Source organism: Musca autumnalis, unplaced genomic scaffold (genome assembly GCF_047663935.1).
Source record: "Musca autumnalis isolate F117 unplaced genomic scaffold, ASM4766393v1 scaffold_3, whole genome shotgun sequence".
Taxonomy (NCBI): domain Eukaryota; kingdom Metazoa; phylum Arthropoda; class Insecta; order Diptera; family Muscidae; genus Musca; species Musca autumnalis.
In genome coordinates this window covers 51,325,512-51,338,900 of record NW_027411866.1, presented here as the reverse complement: position 1 = coordinate 51,338,900, position 13,389 = coordinate 51,325,512, and the positions used below count along the sequence as shown (strand labels likewise).

Below are 13,389 nucleotides of genomic sequence, written 5' to 3'. Positions count from 1 at the left end.
GTCTCTCCGAAAGTCCAGGTATATACGTGATTGGCTTATATAGTTTTTCCACTTTCTCTTCTTTAGTGGTCTTGTTAGCATGTTTAAATAACTCGTTAATAGTCTTCTTCGGGAAATCGTTCTTAATTAGAATATTTCGTATTCGTTCTTCATTTTTCTTGTGGAATTGTTCGTCGCTTATGTTATAAACTCTCTTAATGAAGTTAATGGCGGTATTTATCTTTATTCGTCTTGGATGTTTAGAGTAAAAATTGATCAATCGTCCAGATGCTGTCGGCTTTTGGTACCAATCTAATATTAATTTCTTGTCCTGTCTGATTATTATGGCGTCCAAATAAGGCAATTTTCCATTTTCTTCAGTTTCGTTTGTAAATTGTACATGCTTAACAAGCGAATTCAATACATTTAAAGTGTTTTCAACTTCTGTTTTCTTCACAATACAAAACAGATCGTCCACATATTTCGTCAGTAGTTTCGGTTTTATCGTCCATTTCTCCATTGCAGCGATATTTTATAAAATGTGAGGCAATAAATGTAGTTTTTCTAGTTCATTATTTCTACAAATTTTTTATTCTTGCCCTTATCTACAAACTTGCATCGGAGGTGAGATGAAGATTCAAATAGGTTTCAGAGATATAGCCCAGAATTGCTTTAAAAAGTCAATATTTAACCATGTTTAGATGGTGCCATAAAATCCAAGGTGAATCTGACACAACAATACCCAACTAGGGTTTTTGCCGTTTGGGTCTGTACTTTCAAAGAATCCTCAGCTCAAATTCTTTGCACAAGATTACCTTAACAATGTTGCACAGTGTAATTAAGTAATTATAAAAGCCAGCGTACATAAGTTGCCTCGCCTGCTTGCCTTGCATGCTTCTGGTAAAAGAATAAAAAAGAAAAGGACAACCTAGTTCGAAAATTGCTCGGCATTCTTAATCCTTTTATTTTTATTATGTTAGAAATGAAACAGGCACGCTGGCGAGGCAGCAAGGCCTATAGAAGGTCGGCCATTCAGAGTTCTGTTAACTACTTTTGACAACAAACGTAATACATTTTATATTATTGTGATTTGAGTCTCTTTGTATTTTAAATCACAAACATAACAATCAGGTGGGCTTATGGGTACTTTACACGGTATGTTTTTTACATATGAGTTGTCACTTTGCATATACATTTTGTATGGGAGAAGTGACAACTCATATGTAAAAAACATACGGTGTAAAGTACCCATTAGTGTACAACTGTATAAACTGTGCGAGGCAGCTTTTGTACCCAGGGCTTTAGACAACATTTATTTTTTTATATAAAAAAACATTTTTAAACAAAATGCTTGAAATCTTAAAATTCATTTTAATCTTACAAAAATGTGCATATACAGTGACTGTCACTGAAAATCATGCAACCTGAAATAAAAATATAAACATTTATAAATTGGAAACCAGTAGAGATTTTTTAAAAATTCAAAAAACCATTTTGATGTACTAAAATTTTATCGGAAAACGAAAATGGGAACTTTTAAAGTGAGCATTGAAAATGATGCACCACAATAATCGATTAATAATTTCCAAATATTTCGCTTTTTATGACAATTTAGTAATCAGAATGTGAAATAATTGGTTTTCAGTAGTTATAGATAGAAAAATGATTTTTCATGGTCATTTGTTGGAAAATAACTTCAAAAACTAGAAATTTCTCGCCAGATTGCCTACAAAGCGACATTATTTACAATCATGCCAAAATTACGTCAGGAACATCATTACTTGTCGAAATCAATGACAAAACTACTGAAAACGATATCCCTATCGTTATTCTACCACTCTGATTACTAATATGTCATAAAAAGCGAAAGATTTGGAAATTAATAATTGATTATCGTGGTGCATCATTTTCAGTGCTCACTTTAGAAATGCCCATTGTTTGTTTTCCGGTAAAATTTTAGTATAACTGTACTGTAAACGGAATATTTTGTATGCCATCTTAAAGACAACTTTTCAGCATACAAAATTATATTTTGAATTGTTAAAAATCACTACTCGTTTCGAAGTTATCAACGATTACATTTTTTATTACATTTTTTATTTCATGTTGCATCATTTTCAGTGACAGTCACTGTATGTATATTTTATACACAAATATTATAATAACGTTTTATTGCTCTACTGCAGAATATCTATATTTTCATATAATTTAGAATCGCCTCAATTTGTCTGGCGTTACGTCCTCCTTCAAATCCGAACTATCAACTTCCTCCTCCTCCTCAGAAACAGTCACTTCTACTACCATAGAGGCTTTGGAATTTCTGCAGTTCACTATTAGATGCAAGATTCGCTGTATTGTACAACTGACCAGACCAAATTCCAAAAAAAGGTATTTTCCATTCCCACACGCAGAAAAAATTTTAAGAAATATATTTGGATCCAAACAAATATTTGTTTGGGACTGTTTGCAAACAAACATATGTTGGGATCCTCCACTCCTTCAATATATCTACCAAATATACATATAATCGGTTCGAATATGGACTATATTTGTCCACTCCTTCGAGTTCATTTTAAGTACTGCTCTGGAATCACTTTGATTTTTGTTGAAGCAACTTTCATTCGCTGCCTCAATTACGACGGCAAAAGAATTTTTCAGGGGCAGGTCCACATTTCTTGAGAAAAGAGCCCGAAAAGTGTAAAAACCCTCTATGGCACCATGTATTGGCTGGAGAGCACGACAACTCTCGAACCAAATACTGAGTTGATCCACACTTTTCATTTCGTAATATTTCTCCGAATATTAGATGAAATTCGAAGTTGGTGCTTGTAGATCCACTCCTTCCGGTACCTCCCCCATAAAAATTCGAAAATATTAGCTAAAATAGTATGCGCGATATCTCATAAACAGAGCAACCCGGTTAAGATTCTGTGCGAGGATCCTTTGAAAAATTTTACCTACTGGTCCTGTTTACAGCGATATCATGTTTTTCGTAGGTAAGTACATGCTTCCTGCTATAATGACCCAAAACCTGTGAATCATGTATATGGTGACCAACTGAAACGACAGGTTGTCGCAATATCTATCGAGGGGAATGACATCCAAAATAAGACCCACATTCAAAATGGAATATGTCGGTCCATTCCCTTCGATACCTTCGCAGCAAAACTTTTTGAGATTCTATCCAAATCCATATTTTTGTCGGTTCTTACGCCCAAAATTTTCAAAACCCTTTAAATACAGTGAGCGTCAACATAAAGTTTACAACTCTCAATATTTTTTTAATTGCATTATTACACCGACATAGAGATATTATACGTATAACATATAAATGTAACTTTTTAATATTTAGTGGTGAATTAAAACCCAGAAAATTGTAGGCCCTTCCAACGTTTCATTAGGGAATACATGAAGATTACCAAAATAATACAAAAGAAGGCGTGTCAAAATAAAGTTTACACTTTTGCCAAACGCAAGAATTTTCTTATTTCTCTAAAAAAAACTGAAGGGATACTCGTATTTTTGCTTTTGAACTTATTTTCATCACTACGAGCCTCTAAACAATAAATTAACGAGTGTTTTGGTGTAATCCGGTGATAGTTCCCCCATTGGATCAGTGGTACCACTTTCGTGTAATATTGACATAAAATAGGCCTCTATTAAGGTATTTGTCGAATTTTTTCGGCAAGTACTCAATGGATTTGTAATCTAGAGACTTCAGTGGGTGATCTGATATACATAGGAGTCAAATATGGCAACATGTTCCCGGGAATGAGAAATTTTCATTCCCGATTTCCCGGGAATGAATAAAGTCGGGAATTCCCAAACTCTGGGCGTTTCTATCCCGATTTTCAGATATTTATTTATCGGGTTTTCTTTAAATGTTTTCATTAGTCCTCTAACTACCTAACTTAAGCAGTCCCTACATTTATCATTGGTGTTTTTCATAATAATGTTGCCAAATTTTAAATTTTCCCCTATTCACCGAAGCTGCGTTAACGCATGATGGAATGTCGCGGAAGATCATTTCGTACTAAACGAAAATATCGTCATTTCACCATAAAAAGGTGCTCAACCCCATTTTTGGTCAAAATTTGACCAAATCCTTTCTTCCAATCACTTCTATGTACCTAGTTATGCGGTGCATCATTTAAGCTGTGAGTAGGATTTTTGAGGTAGCACGAATCTTTTCATTTTCATTTCAAAAGGGTGCAGAATTTTTAACATATTCCGATATGCACATAGCCCAGAAAGTCTGCGTTCACCTTACTACTTTTCAAAAATGATACTAAAACATTATATAAATGGGTAAATGAGAACAATTTTTTTTCATAAATATTTTATTTACACTCTTTAGTACAAGAATGAAAAGAAAAATTCCAGAAAATACATTACTATTACTAAGATAACGGCATAAAATATTACAACTGCTTAATTAGAGGCCGAAAAAGTCTGCATTCACTTTGTATGTTGTAATAGTACCGTTAGTTTTTTTTTCGAAATTTTTTTCTGATTTCTCAACTGCCACAACTGATCATTCTTTGAGCTCGTTTGCACATTTAACTTAAAAAAATAATTATTTCAAGAATGGAAAACAAGGTCAAAGAAATTAACATTAATAAAAGGAAAATTCTATGTAAATTATGGAAAAAGCTATCGAAATATTGGTGAAACTGTAGGTAGAACATATTAGTCCATACAGAGAGTAATAATTACCAATAAACAAGCCGGAATTTTTACGTGAAAAACCAGATCTGGACATTATATAGAAGCCAAAGCCTTACAATCTCCGCAGTATGCTTTGAAACGTTATCTTGTTGGAACCAAAATGTCGTAGCTAAGCCAATTTTTCTGCATTTTGGTTCAAATTGTGTTTCAAGATGTTTAGGTAACAATACTTGTCCATTGTCGATTCAATAAATATAAATTAGCCCACTCCAGAAGCTGTCATACATCCCCAACCCACAACAGCACCTCACAATGGTGCCTTAGTGGACAAAAGTTCAAAAAATATGTTGTCGATTTTTTCTAATTTTATGGTTTTATTTTATTGAGAACACTAAAATAAGACCATACTGAAAAAATTTTGTCGATATATGGAGTTACTATAAAGTTATAGCTTCTCAAACATAGAAAATTTTTCGTAGATGGCTTATATTGAAATTTATATAAAAAAGGACCACATGTTCAAGGAACTGTATTTAAACAAGTTATTGGAAATATTAGGTATGTAAGATAACTTCGCAAGTAAAAAGTACTTGCAAGTACTCAGCAAGTTCTCGGTAACTTCTCTCCACTAATTTTACTCTCTGGCGGGAATGATCGAAGTTTGCTTACGAAAATTATTTGATTATCCATCGCTACAAAAATAATTCTCTTTCCATATCCGGATAGCCGGATGGCTACTCCATGGATTCGCCGCTTTTGCTGGGATTTGATACCTTAGAAATAAAACAATCATCACAAACTACCAAATAAGTTATTTTACAAAATAAGTCGTTTTCCATAATTTATTTAGTTATCTCTTCTCTTTTTTATCTTGTAATTATTTTAATACTCAACTGTTGTTTATATTTTTGCCAAGAATTGCCACAAAACATTCGAATTTAAATCAGCTGATCAATCTTGCAAATTCTTACAAGGAAAATTTTGCTTGCAAAAACTTATATGTTCTCAGTAACAAAAGTCTCCACAACTCTCTCCAAATTCGCTCTCTTTTACTTTGCAAGTTTGTTATCTAACAACATTTAGTAAAAGTTTATACAAACTTTTGAGTTATCGTACAGACCTATTACGAGTGGCCAATAGAATTTCTGTTTGTAAGGGCGAAACCTATAGCTCTGCGTGTTGCGTGTGCCTTCAAAAATACAAAAACAAAATACATGTATTTCAAATTGAAAACAACAACAAATACATGTATTTTGTTTTTGTATTTTTGAACGCACACGCAACACGCATAGCTCTGCTTCGCCCTAAACAAAAAAGTTTAAATAAAATAGCTCTGTCTGGTTACCCTAAAATTTGTAACAATTTGTACCAATTGTTGCTAGAAGTAGTCTGTTAACCCAAAAAGCCAGCAAAAGAGAGCGATTCGAGAGAGACATATGGACAGTTCTTTTACTGAGAGTTTGCAAGTTCTTGCTGGACAAATTTCTTCTAGCAACCACATGCAAACTCTTCTTCTTCCTGAAAACAATCAATCGGCTGTTTTTAATTACGTGGTGATTTATTTGTATGCAATTCTACGCATTTTTGTTTTGTTTATTTTGGAAATTGCTTAGTTTTTTTTTTTTTTGTTGGAAACAAAGTTGCTATATGGAAAATTCGTAAGTATAAATAAGTAGTTATCAAGATTTGCTCTGTTCCAGAACCTGCAAGAAGGTACTATTTCTTTTATGTTATCGGAAAAAATAGTGAAAATTAGTAGATTCTTGCAGTTCTGGAACAGACCATTTATAAGATAATTTCGATCATTTATTACATTTTTAGACAAATCCCGGAAGAAAATCAATGTGTCCCTGGAGCCGCTTTAACCGATTTAATCAAGACATCAAACATGAATTTGGATAAACAAAAAGGTAAATATATGCGGTGCGATTTTTTTCGAAGGCAAGTCAATATTTTCTAACATAGTGGCCCAAAAGCTCCAGAACCCCCTGCCTACTGCGTAAGATAACTGTCGAAGAGTAGAAATTGACTTGGTCCAAAGGTTGTACATCATACTATTTTATGTAGATTTGGATTACGTCCGATATGGTTCTATGTACCACTCCTTTGTACAGCTCCCTTATAAAGTGAGGAATGAGTATAGTTAAACAGCTCACCTCGAATGGTTTTGAAATGTTTGCCAACAAGTTGTAGATCCTTGTTACGACAGTGTACTTCTTTCGGGAGCAAGTTCATACTTTCTCTGATAATTGGCCCGAAAGCTGAAAAAACAACTGCCGGTACCAACTAAACTGGCTTTTGCACACGTTAACAATCGAAGTGCGTAACTGATTAGGTCACACTTTGCACATCGTATTATTTCTTACAGACATGGATTACTTCCGAATATGGACTACATTGGACCACTCCTTTGCGTACCTTCCACAAAATTTTCGACAATAGTACAGATTAAGAACTCTTCTTAACATTGCGGCCCTAGATACAACGGTATAATTTGGGGGTGAGCTCAAAAATAACGTCAGAAGTATTGTATAGACGTCAGAAGTATTATGGTTACCTCGTTTCTTTAGGACCAAGTCCTCTGTTGGCACAGCTGACTTATACTTTCTTACTTGTTCTTTTTGTATATGCAAATAATCGTTTCATGGAAGATGAAGAATACTTGCGTTTCATTCGTCCAGAGATCGATATGGATACAGAACCTCCAAAGAGGGAATTACGTAAATATGTAATGCGTTTATGTGGTCCCTTTGCGCCGCTTGATATATATATATATATATATATATATATATATATATATATATATATATATACTATTACACAGAAATGGAATTTTCGTTCGGGGTACAACTTCCCCAGAAATTTTGTCAGTACAGGTCGATAAAACGGTACCTCCCGATTTTCCATATTTTCAAAATTATCCAGCCCAGATGCCTAAAAATTGGTACCTAAACTCCGTTGGTTGTTAAATAATTCCTGCAAATAATTGTCGTTGGTTTTCATATACCCTAATGGATCGCTACCGGCCGATTTTTGGTATTTTTAGATTTCATTCACATCATCTAACCGAAACTGCTTATATAATTTATGGTGGAGGGTCTAAAAAGGTTGGCCCAGCCGAACTTAAGGCCTTTTTACATATTTTTCAATCCTAAGCCTTGATAACTTATTTTCAATGAAAACTAGGCTCTTGAACAAATTGGGAAAGAAATGAATATGACTGAAGACGCAGTAAAAAAGAAAATTAAATCTTTAAGAAGTACATACGTGCTTGAAAAGAAGAAGATCTGGATGTGATGCTGCAGACATTTACGAACCAATACTGTGTTGGTATGCGGAAATGAATTTCCTTGATATGTGGTTATATCGGCACGAAAGTCTATAAATAATATAACGAATATGAGTTTTTGTGATTCTATTACTACCTAAATGGTATTTATAGTTAGTTTAATACACTGTAATTTAGAACAGTTTTTAGAATGTCTGGAAACCTTTATAACATCCATTCCTCCATAAGGTTGTACAAAAGTCATCATCTTAATACTTTATATGACCATCCAAAAATATGGGAAGGGCATTAGAATTTTGTTTTGCCCACAATTCATGTAACGACGCGGAATATTCGTCGCAGCCTCTTGTGGTATACCAAAAAATTTGATGAAGCAATTGAGAAAATTGTGAATTTGAGCAAACCGCTAAACGGCCCTTATAGTGCCTTTGGGGAGTACATAGCAATGACGTTGCGTACTATAAGCGAAGAAGACGCTTATTTAACAATAAAAAATTCAGGATCATCAAAAATGCAAAAATGGAGATAATGGAAGAACCACCGAGTCGCAAAGTAAGGCGTCACAAGAAGAAACTGACAGTAGTGGGATATTTGACGTGGAATTCTTGATAGATTCTTCTGAAGAGTAATTTAAAAAAATTAATTATACTTTTTAATAATTTGTTTGTTATTGTTCTTTAAAATTACAAATAATAATTATTTATTTATTTACAATTAAACTTATAGTAAATATAAGGATAATTACAAAAGTGCTAAAAGCATTAGCTACAAAGGCCATCCATTAATATGAATGATTAGGGTAAAGTTTATTTACTTATATGATAAAATTATTACGTTTAATAAAATTGAAGATGAGATCAATATTGTTTATATTAATAGTTTTTAGCAAGTTAAATCCATTATTTTGTAAAAAGGCTTGTTGTTGTTGAGATAGTAATCTACATGATTGAAGAATATGCTTGACGTCGACGATTGCGTTACATTTTGGGCATTTATTGTCCGCGTTTTGGTTAATTAGATGTTGATGTGTTAAGATCGTATGTCCCATATGTAAGCGGGAGAAGATCTTAATTTTCTTCTTTTCAGCATTTGTAGGATATACTGGAACATGGTTATGTGGGTTTACTGCGCTGTAATGGTGATGTTGAAAGATGTTCATATTATTTGTATGTTGTTTTTGAAGATAACTTTTGATGTGGGATTTGAGATCCATGCTTTCTATAATTGAATCAGCTATCAGGGGTGATTTGCAGGCATGTTTAGCAGCTATATCTGCAAAGGTATTACCAGATAAGCCAACATGGCCGGGTATCCATACAAGTTTAATTTTGTTTACATTGGATATAAGAAGGTCTCTTATTTTATTTATACCAGCCCAATTTGAGTTTAATATGTTTTTAATGGACTTGATAGCAGATAAGCTGTCAGTCAAAATTAGTGTTTTTCCCTTGTTTAGTTTTGCTATGTGTATAGCTTCCAAGATACCAGCTACTTCACCGGTGAAAATAGAGCTGTATATTGACAAAGCTTTAGAGGCAAGTACATTTCCATAATTATTAACGACTGCATATGCAGTTGTGTCATCATTTTTTGATGCGTCGGTAAAAATCGTTGTCCAGTTGATGTGTTTGGCGATTATTTGATTAGTGAGTGAAATGAATACGTTGTTGGAAGTGTTTTCTTTTTTATAGCATGATAAGGAAACGTCACAGGAATCCTCTGATAATAACCATGGTGGATATTTTGAGGCATGGGTTGTTACTTTGCCCATGAAGTTTAATATGTTGTTGTGTATACAGTCATATATGACACAATGTACTTTAGGAATTCTTCTTGATGCGATTATTTTGGAGACATCCTCACTAATTATTGAAGAATTTATAGATAGGATTTTTGGTAATAAACGGTTTCTGCATGCTATAAATCTATCTTCTAAAGAGGGTAATCCGGATTCAATGAATAATATTTTTAACGGAGTTGTTCGATAGGCATATAAGCTCGATCTTATGCATCCGTGGTAGATGGACTGAATGTATTTTAAAGTTGAATTAGGACTGTTTCCGTATAAGTAAAAACCATAGTCGATCTTGCTTAATACCAGTGTATTTACTAGGTAGGTTAGAGTGTTAATATGAACAAAGCTTCTGCTGGATAGGTATTTGATAATATTGGCTCTGAGAATTAGATCTTTTTTTAGTTTTAGTACATGACTGGTCCATCGGTAGTTTTTATCGAATGTTACACCCAAAATTTTAAGTTGATTTACGTAGGGAAAGTTAATATTGTTGACGACAAAATTGTTTTGTTGGCACTTATGTTTACGGCAAATATGAAGTATTGATGATTTGGTCGAAGATATTTTAGCGCCAGAAGATGTGCACCACTCCAGAATATCTGAAACTATTTTTTAAATGTTTCATTTGTATCATTGTTATCTTTTTGTTGGCTTAAGATGTAGACATCATCCGCATAAAGGCAGTGATAAATTTTGTTATATTTACTGATTATCATGCTGATTTGGTTGAAGGCAATTTGAAAAAGAGTTACTGATAGCGGTGATCCTTGTGGTATCACATTTCGTAAATGGAAACTTTTTGAGTAGAAGTTATTAATTTTTACGCGAAATGATCGTCCAGTTAAAAAAGATTTGATATAGTTCAATATTTTATAGCCGCAGCCCCAAGATTTTAATAAATCGATGATAACAGGAACACCAATACAGTCAAAAGCCTTTTCGAAATCGATCGCAAGAATTTATGTATGATTTTTTACGGAGAGTGATTTAGCAGCATAGTAATCAATGTGTAGCAGTGCATCGTCACATCCTTGCTAGCCGATTGGAAATTATACGTTCAAGTAGTTTTGAAAGGCATGGTAATAGGGAAATAGGCATATATCCATAAAAAGTAGTTTTACTTTTGTTTGGTTTCGGAAGGGCTACAACAATTGCGGACTTCCAAGAGAAAGGGATGACTCCTGAATCAAAAATAAGATTGTATAAGGAGAGAAGTTTCTGCTTACTATTACTGGAGAAGTTTTGTATCATTCCGTATGAAATGCGATCATGACCAGGCGTGATACCCTTGACCTTTTTTAAAGCTACGCACAATTCCGAATAATTTATAGGATTTTCTATAAACGAGGCACATTTATTGGTGGCTGAATTTGAAAATTGATTGGGTATGTTCAATTTTGCTCTGCAAAACTCTGTTGAAAAGTTTAGGTCCGAAGATTCTGATGACCATCGTTGACCAAAATAATTGGCGATGTCTGTAGGGTCTGTTAATATTACGTCATTTTCCTCTATGGCTGTGAACGTATGAGATGTGTTTCTATTGGCCATTCTATTAATTTTGCTCCATATACATGACAATGGGGAATCCCTACTGATTGTGCTGGTAAATTTTATGAAGCAATTAATTTTTGCTTGTTTGCATTCATATCTAAATTTGGCTTTTGTTTTTTTGTAGATGATATAGTTGGAGTTGGATGGGCTCCTGCGAAAAATACGATAAGCTTTAATTTTGTTTTGACGGTGAATATGCAAATTTTTGTTCCACCAAGGGACACAATGTTTTTTGTGAGCTTTTTTTAATGGTATGCTTTTATTTGCTGCCGATCTTATTGCCTTGGTAATTGTGGCGTTAATTTTGTTTGGGTTTCTATCAAATGATTTGCTGCTTAACTCCATGTCTACAGCAGAACTATATAGGGACCAATCCGCTTTTTTTCAAAACAATACCCTTAGTGTTGTTTTTAGCGGAACCACATTAAATATTCCAACAATTTACAACTCCAATTAAAAGTACTGGTGTTGTGATATTTTCAAAAAGCGCTAGAATATCATTAACTGTGAACATTTCGTTGGGGTGTATATATACAGATATTATTGTTATTTTTATATTTAGCGTTATCTCTATCACTATATTCAGGAGTTTTGAGGAATTATAAATTCTTTTGTGCGGAATGTGGTTTTTGATGAAAACAGCTAAACCATTTTTATACCCTCCACCATAGTATGGAGGGTATATTAAGTTTGTCATTCTGTTTGTAACACATCGAACTAATCACTTGCGACCCTATAAAGTATATATATTCTTGATCAGGATAAAATTCTAAGACGATCTAGACATGTCCGTCTGTCTGTCCGTCTGTCCGTCTGTTGTAATCACTCTAGCGTCCGCAATAATTGAGATAGAGTGCTGAAATTTTGCACCCGAGGGTCTTTTTTCCATAGGCAGGTCAAGTTCGAAGATGGGCTATATCGGTCCACTTTTTGGTATAACCCCCATATAACGGTACCTCCGGATTTGAGGTATTTTGACGTTCTTCGCCACATTTGCAGACCGAATTAGCTATAATTTGGGATTTAGGGTTCCTAGTGATCAACAAACTTATATCCCAAAGGATATAGGCATAGGTCCATGTTTTGGTAAAGTCCCCATATAGCGGTACCTCCCGATTTTCGGTATTTTGCGAATTTTAGCCACAATGTTTAACCGAACTATCTGCAATTTGACATTTGAGGTTCTCAGTGGTCATGAAATATCTCCACGAAACATCGTCAACATAGGTCCATGTTTTGGTATAGCCCCCATATAACGGTACCTCCCGATTTTCGGTATTTTGAGAATTTTAGCTACAATTTTTAACCGAACTAGCTGTAATTTGCCATTTGAGGTTCTCAGTGGTCATGAAATATCTCCACCAAGCATCGTCAACATAGGTTCATGTTTTGGTATAGCCCCCATATAACGGTACCTCCCGATTTTCGGTATTTTGAGAATTTTAACCACAATTTGTAACCGAAATATCTGCAATTTGACATTTGAGGTTCTCAGTGTTCATGAAATATCTCCACGAAACATCGTCAACATAGGTCCATGTTTTGGTATAGCCCCCATATAACGGTACCTCCCGATTTTCGGTATTTTGAGAATTTTAGCTACAATTTTTAACCGAAATATCTGCAATTTGACATTTGAAGTTATAAGTGGTCGTGAAATATCTCCACCAAACATCGTCAACATAGGTTCATGTTTTGGTATAGCCCCCATATAACGGTACCTACCAATTTTCGGTATTTTGAGAATTTTAGCTACAGTTTTTAACCGAAATAGCTGTAATTTGACATTTGAAGTTCTCAGTGGTCATAAAACATCTGCAACGAAACATCGTCTACATAGGTCCATGTTTTGGTATAGCCCCCATATAACGGTATCTCCCCATTTACGGTATTTTGAGAATTTTAGCTGCAATTTTTAACCGAACTAGCTGTAATGATCGGTATTTTGAGAAATTTATGTACAATTTTGTCTATTCAAAAATAATCGTCAATATAGGTCCATGTTTTGGTATATCCCCCCATATAACTGTACCTCCCGATTTTCGGGAATTTTCAGTGGTCACGAAATTTCTTCACTAAAATTCGTCAACATGGGTCCATTTTTGAG

The 13,389-nt window shown here is 34.1% G+C and overlaps 1 long non-coding RNA gene across 2 annotated transcripts in view; it reads left to right on the top strand.

Moving 5' to 3' along the window:
- LOC141396825 (uncharacterized) overlaps positions 1-13,389 on the top strand; it is a 188,587-nt gene that overhangs the window by 82,944 nt on the left and 92,254 nt on the right. The window contains exon 2 of one of the 2 annotated variants that reach the window (XR_012411253.1): positions 6,469-6,557. The exons of the other annotated variant lie outside the window; for it this stretch is intronic. This is a non-coding gene — a long non-coding RNA (uncharacterized lncRNA). The remainder of the gene's footprint in view (positions 1-6,468; positions 6,558-13,389) is intronic. 2 annotated transcript variants of the gene reach the window in all.